Source organism: Vanacampus margaritifer, chromosome 19, assembly GCF_051991255.1.
Source record: "Vanacampus margaritifer isolate UIUO_Vmar chromosome 19, RoL_Vmar_1.0, whole genome shotgun sequence".
Classification (NCBI taxonomy): Eukaryota; Metazoa; Chordata; class Actinopteri; order Syngnathiformes; family Syngnathidae; genus Vanacampus; species Vanacampus margaritifer.
The window spans coordinates 14,527,171-14,545,327 of NC_135450.1; the positions used below are offsets into that span (position 1 = coordinate 14,527,171).

At 40.3% G+C, this 18,157-nt stretch overlaps 1 protein-coding gene across 3 annotated transcripts in view; it reads right to left on the reverse strand.

Moving 5' to 3' along the window:
- mrps18a (mitochondrial ribosomal protein S18A) overlaps window positions 1–18,157 on the reverse strand; it is a 92,328-nt gene that overhangs the window by 29,655 nt on the left and 44,516 nt on the right. The window lies entirely within an intron of this gene.

Here is an 18,157-nt window from a genome sequence, read left to right on the forward strand (position 1 = left end):
GTGATTTTATAATACGACTTAGGCAGGATGTCTGTATGTAGATCGTAGACCAGCTGTTCATTTGTCGATCCCGCTTGAAGTTCAGTATAAAGCAAAATATAACCAAACTTCGTACATCTAAGCACCAAAATGTTCAACCAAAGCTTGAAGTTTTGTCTAACAAAAGCCAGCTAGCTTAATGCTAACAGAATGTAACGCGCCACAGGCTAATGGAAATTAGCATACATAGGCTATAGTGTACCTCTTCCTCTTCATCCATCCATTACCCAACCATCCATGTATTGAAGTGTTTCTTCGCCAAATATGCTCATAAGTTTGTAAGCGGTGATACATATCCGCAGTATAAAGTATATAGAGGGGGAACACTTTAAAGTCGGCCCCCATTTATTGGATTACATTCTAGTTACATTCTGTGCATTGATTTTATTATTTATATACTAAGGGTGTCAGGCAATTAAAATGTTTTTATTGTAATTAATTGCATGACTTCAATAGTTAACTTATGATTAATCTGAGATTTTAACGTTCAATAAAATGTACAATGAAATATTTTTCATAAAAAAAAAATTAAAAAAAAAGTTAAACTAATAGAGACATGGCTGCATCTTTTAGTCATTGATACAGTAATTTCATAATAATTCATATAATTGAGTAAAAAAAAAAAGTGAGTGTGATATTGATTTGTGTTGGTCATTTTTCTGCCACTAGATGGCATAATTGCATTTCTAAGACGTTGACAGCTCAGTGCATTTTTCTTTTCATATTAAGAGCTATTAATCTTTAATATCACCTTCTACACTGTAGTATCCGTGAGCTTGAATGCGTGTGGCTTTAAAATGCAGGGCCTGGCCTGTTTTGTGACTTGGGAATCAGCAAACGAGAGTGTCGTTGCTGAGGTTAGCCGGTAAATAAAAGCTGAAAAGTTGATTTGTTGTATTGTTTCTATTCAACTGTCAGTCGACAAAGAGCAAAAATAAGGTTGGCATCGCTGACCCAATACTTTTGGATTGAAGCATATCTGGACCTCACACGTTGTGTGCTTGCGTGACACACCTGCTACACCATCTACAGCACAACACCAAATTGGGGGGGGGGGGGGATGGGTCAGTGCTGTTTGTTGTACCGGAGCAAGCATCAACATCAACACATCTGTGGGTTCGGCTGGCCGCGTGAAACAAGATCCCAAACACACACACACTGGTACGTAATGATGATGAACACACTCGCTTGGTGATCGTGTGTGTGTTGACGTGTTTGTTGACACGAGAAACCTTTCCAGCGCAGCGACCCTTGAACTTGAAACATATACGGAAACACACACACATTCTAAACAGTCCATTCAAGTTCCAGGTGTTCAACACACACACACACACACAAACACACACATGTAGCAGTTGACCACAAAACGACGCTCATCCCCTGGGCTCGTCTCAGGCAGTATTTTATACCATTGGTCGCAAAGGTACTCTCACTCTGTACTAAAATATAAATACTTGTGTAAAAGACTAGGTCAAAGTTTCAACTCCTTTAATTGCGTAAAAGCCAAAAAAGTTGTGATTTTTTTTATTGTCAAAAATAAATTAAAAATAAATGCTCACACTGTGAAACGGATAATATTCCCGCACTGTGACAAGGAGGCCACTCTAAAGTGGCCTGAAGCCCCCGTCGACACACTGGCTGTCAAGTCACACTTTAACGTGCGTGATGTGCGCACACTCGTGGCCAACAATGAGGCGCTCTGAAGCAGCCACGCCAAGATCTGAAAGGAAGATGCATTTTTGGGGTGTAGGCATAACTGCACATTGATATATATATATATATATATATATATATATATATATATATATATATTGGGGGAGGGGTGACTTTTAGCCACGCCCCAAAAATTAAAAGTGAAATGGTGAAAAACAAGAATTATCTTCAAACAACGTCTTTAACTACACAGTGTGAGTTAAAAGTAAAAAAAAATTCCAAATGTGGGCCGGGCACGTTACTGTCAGTAATCCGTGTGTCATGCTAGTGATGAAGCGCCAGTCAAGCAAGCCTGACTACCGAAGTCCCCCCTGATGCTCCAGATAACATTCCTCCTCCACATCATGTTGCTGTGACTCCCCCTCACTCGCTCATCAGCTGACGGTAAAATGCGCTTTTATGCAAGTGTGCTTCACGTCACTGTTATAAACTCCAAGACCCAAAACGCAAGTCATGTTTATGCTTGCGAAAGGCATCGTTTACGTATTTTTTTTTAAACTCCATAGGGAATTCAGACATGATGATAATAGTTGCTATCAACATTCTAACCTATGAAAAAAAATAATCTGAATAGTCATAAATCATCTTAATTTACCCAAATGTGAATGAACTAAAATTGTATTAAGGCTCCCAACAATCACATTTCTTTTTTTGTTTGACTTTGGTTTTCTTCAGTATTGATTTCTAGTTTCGGGATTATGATAGCGTGTGCTCAGCTATGCGCTTTATTCTCCTACACGAGCAGTGCACGTACAGTGGGATGACGTGCAGCTCAAAAGTCCTGCAAATGTTTACTCTGGAGTCGTACAAGCGCAGTCATTTGACAGCATGTTTGACGGTTGCGCTCATCCCGGATAACTGCGCCGGTAGCATCCCGCCTTTCTCACATGACGCCACTGGCACAGGTGCAGTGTGGGAGAGGAATGTGAGGATTCCGCCGTATCTGCTGGCACGCATGTGGACGGGATGTCTCCACAAGGGAGGACGCTTGGCGAACATGAAAGGAGTATTTGTTAGTTTGGCTGATCCGGGCCTTATTGGCTTTCGGTAAAATTTCAGCGTGAACCTAATATGCGTTGACCAAAGTGAAATTATCTGAAAATTTAGCCGGGGGTCTGGGTCTAGGTCCAGGGGGACAAGGGGGGCATAGCCCCCCGGAGCTCATGGGTTTTCCGTGTTTTTAAGTACTTTCAATGCACTCACATGACAAAGAAATAGACAAAACAACAGCATAAATTTTCAATGTATATTGAACTATCCCATATAAAATGGCAGTTTTAGTCAACTCAAAAACATTGGACTGCCTTTGCTTTTAAAAACTATCACTGAGAATATCATCATATCTAACTAATGTGATTACTAAGTTAACACATAAATAATGTTGAAGAGTTCAAATTTCATGAACAAATAATTGTATCATGACCAAATGAAAAGTAACTCATATTAGAGCATACCACAAATGTCTTTGTTATAGCAGAAGATGTTATCTGTCGGAGTCATGTGCATACACAATGAACTACTAAAAAATCGGAATTTTTTTTTTTTTGGGGGGAGATAAAAAAATTAATTAGCGGAAAAATCACATCCCTGATAAACCTTTACAGGTGAACTTAATTTGACCTCTTCTAAACTTTTAAATGCAAATTTCAAACTGTTGAATGATTCAGTACGACAGTATGTTGTAATATTGACCTCAGTTAAAAAAAAAAAAAAAAAAGCCGATCCTCTAATGTTAACAACTTACTAGACATAAGAGAAGCAAAAAGAAGCACAGCAAGGGGCGTCAAGTATCTGAAGATTCGGAACATAACATTTCTGCAGATAAGTTAATCACCTCTTTTTGATTTGTATTGATAACATTTAAACTACAGTGTCACCACCAAGTTAGCAGTCATGGCTAACATCTAGCGCTAGCTAGCTTATTTACAGAGCTGGTACTGTACTAGCTTAGTATACTAGCTTAGCACTGCTATTTTGTTGTAAACTGAAAGTGAATCTGGAACAATAAATGGAGGTTCGCTGTAGTTCATTTTGGGCTAATCCTGAAATTTCACCTGATATCCCTAACGTTTTGCGAGTAGCTATGTTAACTTACTAGACATAAGAGAAGCAAAAAGAAGCACAGCAAGGGGCGTCAAGTATCTGAAGATTCGGAACATAACATTTCTGCAGATAAGTTAATCACCTCTTTTTGATTTGTATTGATAACATTTAAACTACAGTGTCACCACCAAGTTAGCAGTCATGGCTAACATCTAGCGCTAGCTAGCTTATTTACGGAGCTGGTACTGTACTAGCTTAGTATACTAGCTTAGCACTGCTATTTTGTTGTAAACTGAAAGTGAATCTGGAACAATAAATGGAGGTTCGCTGTAGTTCATTTTGGGCTAATCCTGAAATTTCACCTGATATCCCTAACGTTTTGCGAGTAGCTATGTTAACTTACTAGACATAAGAGAAGCAAAAAGAAGCACAGCAAGGAACGTCAAGTATCTGAAGATTCAGAACATAACATTTCTGCAGATAAGTTAATCACCTCTTTTTGATTTGTATTGATAACATTTAAACAGTGTCACCACCAAGTTAGCAGTCATGGCTAACATCTAGTGCTAGCTAGCTTATTTACAGAGCTGGTACTGTACTATCTTAGTATACTAGCTTAGCACTGCTATTTTGTTGTAAACTGAAAGTGAATCTGGAACAATAAATGGAGGTTCGCTGTAGTTCATTTTGGGCTAATCCTGAAATTTCACCTGATATCCCTAACGTTTTGCGAGTAGCTATGTTAACTTACTAGACATAAGAGAAGCAAAAAGAAGCACAGCAAGGGGCGTCAAGTATCTGAAGATTCAGAACATAACATTTCTGCAGATAAGTTAATCACCTCTTTTTGATTTGTATTGATAACATTTAAACTAGAGTATCACCACCAAGTTAGCAGTCATGGCTAACATCTAGCGCTAGCTAGCTTATTTACAGAGCTGGTACTGTACTAGCTTAGTATACTAGCTTAGCACTGCTATTTTGTTGTAAACTGAAAGTGAATCTGGAACAATAAATGGAGGTTCGCTGTAGTTCATTTTGGGCTAATCCTGAAATTTCACCTGATATCCCTAACGTTTTGCGAGTAGCTATGTTAACTTACTAGACATAAGAGAAGCAAAAAGAAGCACAGCAAGGAACGTCAAGTATCTGAAGATTCAGAACATAACATTTCTGCAGATAAGTTAATCACCTCTTTTTGATTTGTATTGATAACATTTAAACAGTGTCACCACCAAGTTAGCAGTCATGGCTAACATCTAGTGCTAGCTAGCTTATTTACAGAGCTGGTACTGTACTATCTTAGTATACTAGCTTAGCACTGCTATTTTGTTGTAAACTGAAAGTGAATCTGGAACAATAAATGGAGGTTCGCTGTAGTTCATTTTGGGCTAATCCTGAAATTTCACCTGATATCCCTAACGTTCTGCGAGTAGCGTTCAGTCTTGCCAGATTGCGATTGACAGGAATCCCGCACTCAGGCCATCCCCCCTACCCAACGAAAAAATCTCCTTGATATCCAAACCCATTTAAAATGAGATAAGGCTATTTGGAACGTTTTGAAAGTGCTTGGAAGGTATTTGGAAGCCTCGGCCCGCCACGGCATTGTGGGAGTTTTTTTTTTTTTTTTTTGGACAATCGCATCGTTTTAGTCTGGCCGAGGATCTGAGCACTGATCACAAGACACTTTTCCTGCTCCAGCGGTGGACTGGAGGCAACGGGGGGGGGGTTGGTACTGGGGCTTCGTTTATAAACAGCGGTGGGGGATGAGGAACACAAATGCAGAAAACCTCCAGGACGGGATATACACACTCGTAAATATTTATCAAATGATCCGTCTCCTCGCTCGCCCTCTCCCGCTGCTCCGCGCATCTCGGAAATTTAGTGCGGCGGAAATCTTTTATTTATTACTTATTTGATTTGTGTATTTTCTTGTCGTAACTGTAAATTGCAAATAGTCCAGTTTTAATGCAACATAATGTTGAACTTTTTGCACCAATTCATACAAAACACACTATAGCACGCTTCTGGATTTTGTCGTGGGACAGCGGAAAATCCACTTGGCGCCTGGTTCTTATTCTATTCTTAAAGTCAATGTAAATGTTTATGCCACCGCTTCTTCAGTATAGTTGACACCGTGTGTTGCGCGGTTGGTGTTACGCTGCAAAAAAAAATAAAGCAAGCGTGTCAGAGACATATTCATTGAAAAAAAAAAATGAAAAAAAAAAGGAGTGACAGTGTGATTTTGACGTCAGCGGCAGGCGTAGCTAATGACATGAATAATGGCCGCTGTTGATGGAAATGGTTGCAGTGTGTTATGGTGACCTGGCTCGTACCTCGTACTGCAACATGAATGGAATTTGACCACCGTGGACGTTATTGTTTGCACCTGTGCCTCTTCTGCTTTGACTTTTACATTTCTTTTCCATGACTACCGGCCAGCTACATATTTTATCATGTTCTCTTTTTTTTTTTTTTTTTTTCCTATGCCAATGTTTAGCTTTTGGCTGCGAAGTATACTCTTGGTGCACTTGCCTCGTTTTGCTTTTATTCGGTACGCTCCCAATCAATGCAATTGTATATTCGTAATGGCCTTATCCTGTGTAGTATGTAGACTCACGTCCGTTGTTTAATAGCTTCTTGCGTAAGTGTTTGAAGACGTTTTCTACTAGATTTGAACATAATCGTCAGCGTAAAAGCCAGCTGGGAAGAAAAGACGGTGGAATGTATGACGTGGGTTTTCCTTTTAGGAATCGCAAGAGCATTCTAATTGATATATTTTTAACTCTTTGACTGCCAAAAACGTTAAATAACGTTTAGTAAAATCCTATGGAGGAGTGCCAAGGACGTCAAAAGACGTTTGTTTCAAAACAGAGGTGAAACTAACCATTTTCTATTGTTGATTACTGAAAAACGGAATAAGGTAGAAACAAACTTTATTTTCTGATGAAAGATGAGAGTCCAATCTTTCATTTGGTAGTATGGGTGTTTCCATAGTCCAAACACATAATTTTCTATGGACCTTGAAAGATCAGTCAAAATGCTTAAAATCGGCTGGCACTGGGGACAACCCGTTTCTGAAAACGTCTGGCAGTCAAAGAGTTAAAAGGCGCTCGCACGTTCAGGTCAACTGACGGGTTTCGTATAGCCCCCCCGCCCCCCATGTGCGTCTGCGATGGGACGTCCAAGACAAGCCGCAGGCTTTTTGCAGCCGTTCCTCAAACGGGCGCAAATGGAGCGAGAGGACGCGCTAGGAGGCAGACGCAAGCGCTTCCTGTTTAAAGCCTGTGAAGACACCAAGCGTGGTATTAGCTAAAGAACAAAGTGGACAAATATGATGGATTTATTTTGGGGCGGCGGGGTGTCCACCTCTGATGTTTTGCACCATCTCTCAAGCAGTTGCGATTTGACATCGGGGCAAAAAGTGGTGGTGTCCTTCCGGGTCCAGAAGATGGCACTTCATCCATTTGGTTTTACGATATAGCTCCACTTTTATGTACTACGTAGTTCTCAGCCTTGGCGCACATTTTCCGCAATCATTTTCAAACTTACAAATCTCTGAATTCATTTTACTTTTTTTTTTTTTCTCCCAAAACTACAAAAGTGAAGTGAAAGAAGATATACTTTGACTTTTTCCCGCCAAGAGTAAAATAATTCCAGGTGTCTCTTTGGCAGATTGATGGAGTACATTTGCAGACACTCCCTTGTGTTTTCTGTCCTTTGTTATTGTAAAAACAACAGTCATGTGAAAGTTACTTTAGGGCCATGAAAGTTAAGTCAATAGCTGACTTTAGACGTAACCAAGAGCGGGTTATAAACGCTTTTGGACCTATTTTGGACACATTATATTTAAAGTGGTATTTTCTCTCTCTTTATCTTCCAGTTGTTTGGCGTGCTCAGCTTTTGTTCACCTCACTCCATTTTTCCCATTAACTTTGATCTACTTGACATTCAGCAGGATGAGCTCAGCATGTGCACGGCATCGTTACTTATTTTTTAACCACATCGATGTTTCTTTTAAGTACACAATCAAAGGCGTAGTAATCGTATTGTCTTACAATGAAAATTGATCTCAGTTATACACAATGCTGGAAGTTGACATGATGAGATTCCCAATAGCAACTCATCCGTCAGCTTAAAGGATACTTAACAAACAACACTATCAACTCCACTAAGGAGGTAATCCTTTAGGTTTAACTGCATGCCTCTCTGTTTATCTGTGGAACCATTGTTTATCGTGGGGGGATACGTTACAGACCCACACAAAAATTTGAGATACAAGCACGGTATGCTAAAATTCTAAGGCAACCACAGCTTTCCATTCCTAAACAATACGAAGATACAAAACGGCATTGATGGGCTTACGACCAGCATCTGTTTGCAGGGTATTTGAGGACGTACATGCATTATTCTTTATCCTCTGCAAAGAGCGACTAATATTACTGACAAACTGAAATCATCACCATGTATTATACGGCCCCCTCCAATTATGTTATCATTGTATATTTATATAGAGTACAATAACATGCTCTATTTTTTTTATTACGGTTATTGCAAGCAATTTGTTTTTTTTTTGGGGGGGGGGGGGCGAGGCTGGAACAGCTTCAAACTAAGTTGAAAGCAATTCAACATAAAAAAACAAATCATGAAACATGTTCAGACGATTATGTTGGATCTTGATGGCTAAAAAGGAGCGACAGGTTTCATCCGGATACGGAAATCTATCGTGATCCAAGGTAAACAAAATGTCAACACCGACGTTTTTCACTCATCGATTTGACAGGTGGTAAATGTTCAAGCCTTGGCTGAGGTCTGCGCTCCCCGAGTGCTCTCGTCCTTCAAATTAGTTTTACAGACTGTTAATATTTTTCACACACTTGATTCGTTTCCCCTGTCAGAGAGTTATAAAGTTTCCCTTTTGTAGAAATACGTCTGCACTTGATAAAGGCTTGTCAATCCCTATTAGTTCAGAACAGCCGCCATGCGTAATATGGAAGTTGTTTAAGCTTTTATTTCAATATCCTTGATATCCAATATAAGGTTGTACTAGAAGGCCAAAAGTGTCCCTAGTAGTGGAGAAAACGTCACGAGTAAGACAATTGCTGTCCATTCAATGTCCTTGCTATTCAACTTAAGGTCAAACTTGTAGACCAAAAGTGGCACAAATAGTGGCACAATGTTATTAATTACTAAGATTGTTTTTCTTAAAGCTGGATATCAAGTAATAAAGTAAATGCTTAAAGGGCTTGCCATAGGGGATTGATGAAAGTTGTTTATGGTATGACACAACCACGGTTTACTGTGCTTCCTTTTATCATCGTTCATCATCGGCATTAGTAGCGTGGACTGGAAACGGCGAGGGCAGATGGCGTCCTAAGCCGCTGTTTCCCAAACTTTTTATCCCCTTTAGACCAGCGGCCAACCACAACCCCGCACTTCGTAACGACTCTTATCAGCGCGTTGACATCAGAGCGAGACGCTGCCTTGTTGCCTGTTAGATTGGATCTGATGTAAGGTGGGCTACGTGTTTTAAAAGCAGCTGCGGTACACGTGAAGACGTTTTTATATAGGGGAGGGGGGGGCTCCCGAGGGCTGTGAATGCACCATGGTTACCCTCACTTACTGTACATGTGATAGAACAACCACAACAGAGGCTACAAGCAAGGAAAACTAAATAGTACAGTGGAAACTTCCAAAACAATTTTTACTAGGGGTGTGCATCTCTCCGATAAAAGATGATTAGGTACGTCAAGTGGAACAATTTGATTTGATGCACTCACAAATCGGTTTTCATTATACCCCTACTTCTTAACTCTTTGACTGCCAGACGTTTTCAGAAAAGGGATGCCGTGGGCGCCAGCCGATTTTAAGCATTTTGACTGATCTTTCAAGGTCCATAGAAAATTATGTGTTTGGACTATGGAAACACACATACTGCCAAAACAAGATTGGACTCTCATCTTCCATCAGAAAAAAAAAGTTCGTTTCTACCTTATTCCGTTTTTGAGTAATCAACAATAGAAAATGGTTAGTTTCACCTGTTTTGAAAAAAAACGTCTTTTAACGTCTTTGGCACTCCTCCATAGGATTTTACGAAACGTTATTTAACGTTTTTGGCAGTCAAAGAGTAGGCTGAATTGTGTATTTGACTCTTAACGGTTACATACACTTATCACCAAAAATTGGTATCGTAAGATTAGGCCTTTTAATAATTAGATGGGTGACTTGTGGCCATTGTGTCGTGGCTGAGTGCCTTCCTATCTCCGGCACACTTATCTGGTTGAAACCAGTTAAGACCAGCAGGTCACATGGGTGACAGGGAGCCAAGACAGGATAAAAGTAGAAACCATTTTGGACAGATTAGACCTTCTTCCGCATCCAGCGGAAAAGGCTCCACAGCGACACAACGGCTATAGCTCAAGTTGCCTATCTAATTATTAAGAGGCCGAATCTAACAGGATATTTAAGAACTTAACATGCACTATGACCTTCACAGGTGAAGATGAGTAAAAATGCTCTAAATCAGCTGCTTTGAAACCGCCTGGCAGTGAGCGAGTTTAACAGTCCTCTTCATCATGCCGTTTAAATTTGGATTAATGGTTTTCTTCAAACAGAATGCTCTCAGAGGGAATCGGCTTCTGAACTTCGAGTGTCACAGTGGCGTCAGGAGGTCGCAATAGAGATAGAAAGAGATTGGAATAGTCACAGAAAGGCGTAGAAGTGGACAGCTTGGCAAATAAGCACCTGTTGTAAGTTCTGACGCTTTGGAATGTAGGCTACATTGCTGTTGTGACGCCATGGTAAATTGTATTAAAGGTTAGCGGTAGCAGTTAGCGTTTCTAGTACGTCACTGGACCTTGCGGGGTAATCTAACACACTCCGTTCCTAAAATGTTATTCCACGCTCGGTGAAATATTATATTGTTGTTGGTGCAGATTCCGCAACAGATGATGCCATGGCGTAATTGTTGCGCAATGTCATAGAGGTTGGAAATTTAATTGGCGGCGTGTTAAAGCTCATGGGAAAACATAGTGGCAGCGCACCGGGAGGCTTTCCTCACATTGAGGGGAGGGGCTAGTGGTGCAGGAGGCGCTCGGGGGCAAGGTTCACCGTTTCCCAAACTCCTGCAGAGCTGCAGTAGCCCCGACTGCCACACCGAATCTCCCTCCTCTCCTTCCCCTTCGCTGCCCTCTCAGCTTTTTGCCTTTTGTCCCACCAAAGTCTCACCGTCCCCCTCCCTAAACGTCATCGCACGTTCAATCAATCATGTCGGGCCGCTCCCATACGACTCTGGATTTTACTGTACGCAGTAAATCACGTTAGATCTGAGGGCTCATCCCCCCCCCCTACGCGCCCCCACCCCCCCCTGACTGCGGGTCAATATTGACTTTCGACTGAAACCTGCGAGGCGGGAGAGCAACAGCGGAGCAGGACGTTAAGCGTTGCTTTTAAAGGGGCTTTCTTGCTCGGCTTTTTTGTTTGGTTGCCACTCAGCTTCACTTGTGCCGCTACAAAGTCAACAGTGTCAGGAATTTTCCATCCCGCGCGACAGGATTTTGCCACTATTCGCCCAAAGTAGAAAGGTCAGCATTGAACCCCTCTAGAGTCGTCATTCAAGATTATAAATCCTTTGCCAATCAATCAGTGCGTAGTCACTTGTACTTTAACGCAATGCCTGCATTATTTGATGTGTTTTTGATGTTCCTGGGGACAAACATTTGTTCAACGCTTTAAGGGATAAAGTACATTATTGTACCTTTAATCCTTATATTGTCACTGAGGCGTTCTTTTACAACTTGGGATCGATTTTTAGTCTATAATTTTCCTTAATTTTGCTTTGAACCAAGAAAAAAAAAAAAAAAGAAAATCCTGGGGTACCAAAAATTTGTTTCCGATGAGACCCAAATGAAAGATGAGAGAAAGAATGTATGCATGGCTCAAAAAGGAAGTGAACTCTGTCCTGAACAGGAGGACCTCCTGTTGGCAGATACTGGTGGTGTTCCACAAGGCTCTTTACTCAGTCCACAGATTTTTTGAAAATAATTTGGAGGTCAGGTGGTCATTCCTTTCTAGATTCCTACAGCAGTCAGACCAATAAATTAGTAAAGTCATTATTACAGTAACTATTAGTATGAAAAACACTTCTAGGCCATAAAAGTAAAGTAATCAAATGTGCGCTGAGTGACCACATGCTCTTATAAATGCAAACTAAATCATTACACATCCAAACCTCATATGTTGGGGTCATCATAATCCAAGAACCACCTGTATGCAGCGATTTTATGCAGCGATTTTATGCAGCTTTTCCACTAGGAGTAATTTTAACATTTTTGAAGTTTACTCTAAAAATCTATGGACTGAGAAGCAAGCCTTGTGGAACACCACCAGTATCTACAGTATGGGTAAGGGGGGTCCAGAGATCTGTTTTTCTTGTGTCACATTCATTGCAAGATGTTTGTAAACTTTTATAGTGAGACTGTTGTAAACCGGGAAACCGTCGACCCAAAATACCTTGACTTTTTTTTCACGTAAGCAACTGTACATCTTAAGTACAAAGTGAGAGTACTTTTGGCCACCTGTGAACTCAACCATGTGCAAACCTATTGAGTGTTAACATGTATTTAATGCACAGGTGTCAACATGACTGGTGTTAATTGTACATGCCAGTTGATTTGTTTTCCCGAAAGCTGCAGGAGGAAGAAGAGAGCCTGAGAAAGGAAGCTAATCAAATGGACAAATCACTCTCTGGAGGCCCACCACACCTCCTGGCCGTGCAAAGCTCCCACACACATCCAGCTACCCCGCGTGCTAACCAGAACCGGTCTTCGTTATTGTATCACACCCTAGACTTGTATCTCTCCTCTGGCGACCAATCATCCTTTTAGTCACATTTCAAGCTCTACGCCCAGTTGCATGACCAAACTCTAGACTCTGCCTTTTGTGTATCCCACGCTTGTAGCTACACATCAAAAGGGGGGGGACCAAGGCGAAGGCTTTCTGGACCACCGGCCCTTCGGGACTGCCTTTCCCAATCCATTCAATCTGCCGAATCCCCAGACTGCTTTGAAAGACGGCTAAAAGTCCACCTCCATAGGCAAGCCTTCTTGTAAAACCGTGTGCATGTCTATTTTATGATGTTATTTATTGTAAAGGAGGATACTATGGATTCACAGTCCGTCCGCCTCCGCAGACCTCACTTGTGCTCGGTCACAGTTGTATTTGGGTCACGTTCAAATTTGGTGTGTTTGCAACAGTCCTTGAGATCTCAACATGGACCAATATTGGCATCTCCTCCCACAATTTTGTTTTCCCCCTTTTAGAGTCATCTAGCCATTCATTTTTTTCAACGATATATTTCTATCTTCCTTTAATTTTAATCCATTTCGAATCCACATTAAGCCTCTATTGTCCAATGTGCAACCGTGTTCTTGTAAAAAAAAAAAAAAAAAAAAATTGGAGGAAATCCTACAAAATTTAAAATCATTGTGTTTTGCCAACAAATACTGTCATAAAGAAGCCAACAAAAAAGTCATTTTTTTTTCTCCAAATGATAACACTTATGTACTAAGTCCTAGTAAAATTCCAGAGAAATGGACTCACCGAGGTGAATGAGTAGCACATCATTCAAAAGCAGTTTTTAGGAAAAACGTCACCGGGCCCATAAAGGCCTCGTATCAGCGCCCGGCGTGTTTTTAATCAGAACCATTTGTTTGCAGAGAGGTGCGCCCTCCAGGCAGACTGCTGGGGATTATTAGACTGTAACATTTTGTGCTGTTTTAAGCGGGGATCTAAATGTGCTGGCCATGAAAGGGCGGAATTATTTACGACTTAGCAAATGCCTCCGCTGCGTTCTCACTTTTATCGCTCAGGTTTTGTATATTGCTGTCCACAGTTGCGCTGAAATGTTGGGTTACGCGATCGTAAATTTCAAGTGTTCAGACAGTCCGGTAGAATGGGAATCATTGGAACGTGTCCTATTTGCATATATCTTTGCATCAACGATACATATTCATATCCATTCATGAATATGAATGAAATATGCATGTGGGGCATTTTGCGTAGGTTAGCCAAGAGCCAGTTTCTTCTACAGACGTCATTTTCTTTAAATGTGTATGAAAAATCTGTATAACTCTTTATTTTAACTCTTTGACTGCCAGACGTTTTCAGAAAAGGGATGCCGTGGGTGCCAGCCGATTTTAAGCATTTTGACTGATCTTTCAAGGTCCATAGAAAATTATGTGTTTGGACTATGGAAACACACATACTACCAAATGAAAGATTGGACTCTCATCTTTCATCAGAAAAAAAAGTTTGTTTCTACCTTATTCCGTTTTTCTGTAATCAACAATAGAAAATGGTTAGTTTCACCTCTGTTTTGAAACAAACGTCTTTTAACGTCTTTGGCACTCCTCCATAGGATTTTACTAAACGTTATTTAATGTTTTTGGCAGTCAAAGAGTTAATAACAAAACAATACAATCCGTTGCCTAAATTTGACACACCTCAGAGAAGAGTGATATTAACCAGCCTGACTGATTTCAATGATTTAAAAAAAAAAATCAGGGCTTTTCTACGTTGCAACAATGAGGCGCTCGTTATAAAGCAGCCATAAAAGCGCGAAGCCGCTGTCCACACGTCGGCTGTTGTGTCCAACTTTATTCTTCACTCCACCCCCGTTCTTCAGCCTTCTGTCTAAGGCAGAGGGGTCCCCAACCCTGGTCCTCAGGGACCGGTATCCAGCCTGTTTTCCATGCCTCCCACAGCCAACACAGGTGGAGATCGTTATCAGCCTTCTCCAGAGACTGCTGATTAGCTGGTGATATGAATCACCTGTGTTGGCTGTGGGAGGCATGGAAAACAGGCTGGATACCGGGTCCCTGAGGACCAGGGTTGGGGACCTCTGGTCTAAGGTGTATGCACGCTCACGGTAGACGATGAGGCACTCTAAAGTGGCCAGGCCAGCCAGATTCTTCTAAAGTGCGTCTCATAGCACCAATTTAGCCACGGTCAAAAAAATCTGGAAAACTTAAATTCTTAAAAACGTTTTTATGATATAGCACACCTCAACTGACTATTACATACTGTAAGCTCTCGTCTTAAACATGTAAAATTGATTTAGAACAAGTCTCTCAATTCACTTCAGGGTCTTTAACACTTCACGTTCACCATGCAAATCTTTCTCCCTCTTCTCCGGGTCATGAGCGGGTCAGCGTCGGACAGGGTCGCGCCCTCCCGCTGCGTCCTTAGCCATGTGGAGAATGTGGGTCATCTTCAAAGACGCCCAAGGAGCTTCCACGGATGCGGAACTCCAAATTGTCACTGCCGCAACAATTGGGATCCTCGTAGGGTCTCAGGGTCAATTCCATGGAAAATCATCTAACAAGTTTTTCCCCTCACCCTTCAGATTTTCTTCAAATTTAAGTGTACTCGGAAATGCAATGGAAAAGACGAAAACATTTGTCACAAGCTGATTTATAAAGCCATGTTCTTAAGATTTTCCCCAACTCTTATCTTTAAAGATAAAACAAACAGAAAAAAAGCATTAAGGCGCTGCAGAGAACGACTCATCAGCTTTGTACATTGTCCGCTTATCCCGTAAAGTGTAGATAAAGTAAATAAAAAGGAAAGTGCAAGAGTCTGCAGACAATGAAGAGGTGAGAGGGTACACAATTCAATAAATTGTTTATATGTTGTGTAATGTCTGACTGAGAGGGAATTAGGGGATAATTGGTGGAGGGATGGAGGATTTCAATAAATACAGTGAGTCCTTTATCGCAGTGGGATATTCCCCCCCCCCCCCCCGCGCTAGGTGAAAATCCGTGCTTTGGAGAGACCATATAAAAACAATTGTCTTTTAAAAGTTCTGCCCCACCCACTTGCTTTAAACATTTAAACGTAATAAAACACAATTTTTAAATTACAGTGGAATCTTTCCCCACTTAAATGATAATGCCACTAATCATTCCACCCTCTTAAAAATAAGGAAACTCTATATTATTGTACATTATGAAAAATCACTACCACTGATACTGTATGGATGGCCGTTTTGTGCCTTTTTTTTTTTTACATAATTAGCATAAAATATAACATAAAATAAAGATAATATTTAAACACCCTCCTTCCACTTTTTCTCTGCAACGTTAAACAAATGCCAACGTACACAATAATGTAAAACAGTCAAATGTTTTGTTTGTAAGTCATATCTTCAAGTGAAAAGTGAGCCAAAAAGTTTGTTATTTTATTCATTTCATGTATTTTTTTTTTATTATCAGGCGTTATCAAAATCTTATTCTGACAAATACTGGAATCCGCAATTGCTTCAAAACAACCATATCGTCAAGCCTGAGTAATTTGAGTCATTTTTAGCAAAGGCTTAAAGAATATACTGTACATGCCTGAGAATATTGTTATACTGTCAACCAGCGACCAATCCAGGGTGGACCCCCACTCCCAAAGTCAGCTAAGATAGACACCCAGCTCACCTGCAACACTAAACAGGATATGAGAAAATGTTCAGAATTCTGTGTGACATCATAGCAAGCGAAGGCACAGTTTTGCGAGCATCAGATACCGAGCCAGCTCCAAACCTCAACGTGACCCCCCTTTCACTTCACACATTCAAATAGGTCGCTCAGCCTCCCATCCACTCTCTCGTGCGTTGATTTACGTCCACAGTATTAAACAAACGTCATTTCTCTGAGTCAATTTTAACTGGCGAGGGTGGCCCCGGGTGCGATCCGTGTCGGGTTTAGCGAACACCCCGCCGCGCGGCCCACCTAGAGCGAAACCACACCTCGTAAAGAAGTCGAGCTTTTCCTCCTCTTTTTTTCACCCCCTCCCAGCGAGTGTTGGGTTTCCCTACTGGTCTGTGGACTCTGTGTATCTGGGAAACCAGCAATGCTCACAAAAAGCAAGCACTTTTGCCACATCACACACAACACACACAACACACACACACACACACTCTTCCCATAAGGTTTCACATTGAAGTCAAACCAGCTGTACGCAGATTTTCTCACCAATGTCAGTTTCCTCCCCGTATGATATACTGTATGTGGATACAGTTATGAATGTGAATAGGAATTTAAATAAATTCTTATTTTGTTTAACGTGTATTATAGAAAATAACACAAAATACTGTAAAAGGTGAGTCATTCTTGTAAGATTAAATTGTTTTTGTATTTTATTTATTTTTTTCCTGGTTTTTGATTTTTATTCATGTGGAGTGGTTTAAATTGATTTGTTTTTTCTTGCACGTGAAAAGTGCTGTATAAATAAAATTGACTTAAGAGGCATTATTTTTTTAAAGCTATTTTCGATGCGTCTGAGAAATATGGTAGATTGTTGTCACAGCTACTACTTGCCAGAAATTCCTGATTCATCTTTTGGCAAAAAGTCAATGTATGTTGTTTTTTTGTAAAACTTTGATTTCTACTTAAGTAAGGTATTTCTGGATGTTATTATTATTATTATTATTATTACTAATTAATTTATTTATTTATTTACTCAACTTCCCTGTAAATATTTTCACATAACGTGACAGTGTCAATTAAAATTGAGCATTACAGTTGACCCCCAATTTATCACAGCGATACATTCCAGAGCATATGATTAAAAAACAAAACAAAAAAAAAAACGTTTTACTCACCCCCATACAGCATACTTTAAACACATTTAACTCTTTGACTGCCAGACGTTTTCAGAAAAGGGATGCCGTGGGTGCCAGCCGATTTTAAGCATTTTGACTGATCTTTCAAGGTCCATAGAAAATTATGTATTTGGACTATGGAAACACACATGCTACCAAAAAAAGATTGGACTCTCATCTTTCATCAGAAAAAAAAAGTTTGTTTCTACCTTATTCCGTTTTTCAGTAATCCACAATAGAAAATGGTTAGTTTCACCTCTGTTTTGAAACAAACGTCTTTTAACGTCTTTGGCACTCCTCCATAGGATTTTACTAAACGTTATTTAACGTTTTTGGCAGTCAAAGAGTTAAACTTGTTAAAACACACTTTATAACATATCTCTAAAATAAAAATCTGACTTGCTCACACAATTCTCTCAAAAAGATACTAAGTGAGCTTGCGTCAAGCTGTTTATGTTTCACTCCCAGTTGATGCTACTGTAAAACTGACACGTAAAACAAAAGGGATTTAAACCATGTGTACTTACTTGAACATGTTGCGACACAATGTGGTACTACAATGAAGGTGTAAAAACCCCTAAAAAAAAAAATCACGATTCAGCACTTTTTAGCAAGAGTTTACTGTGTTATCTTTCTAAAGGCCCAATTTCCTCCAATAGATCTGATGAAACAGAGCAGGTGCTCCTAAAGTTGTGACTACTGTTTTTTTTCTTC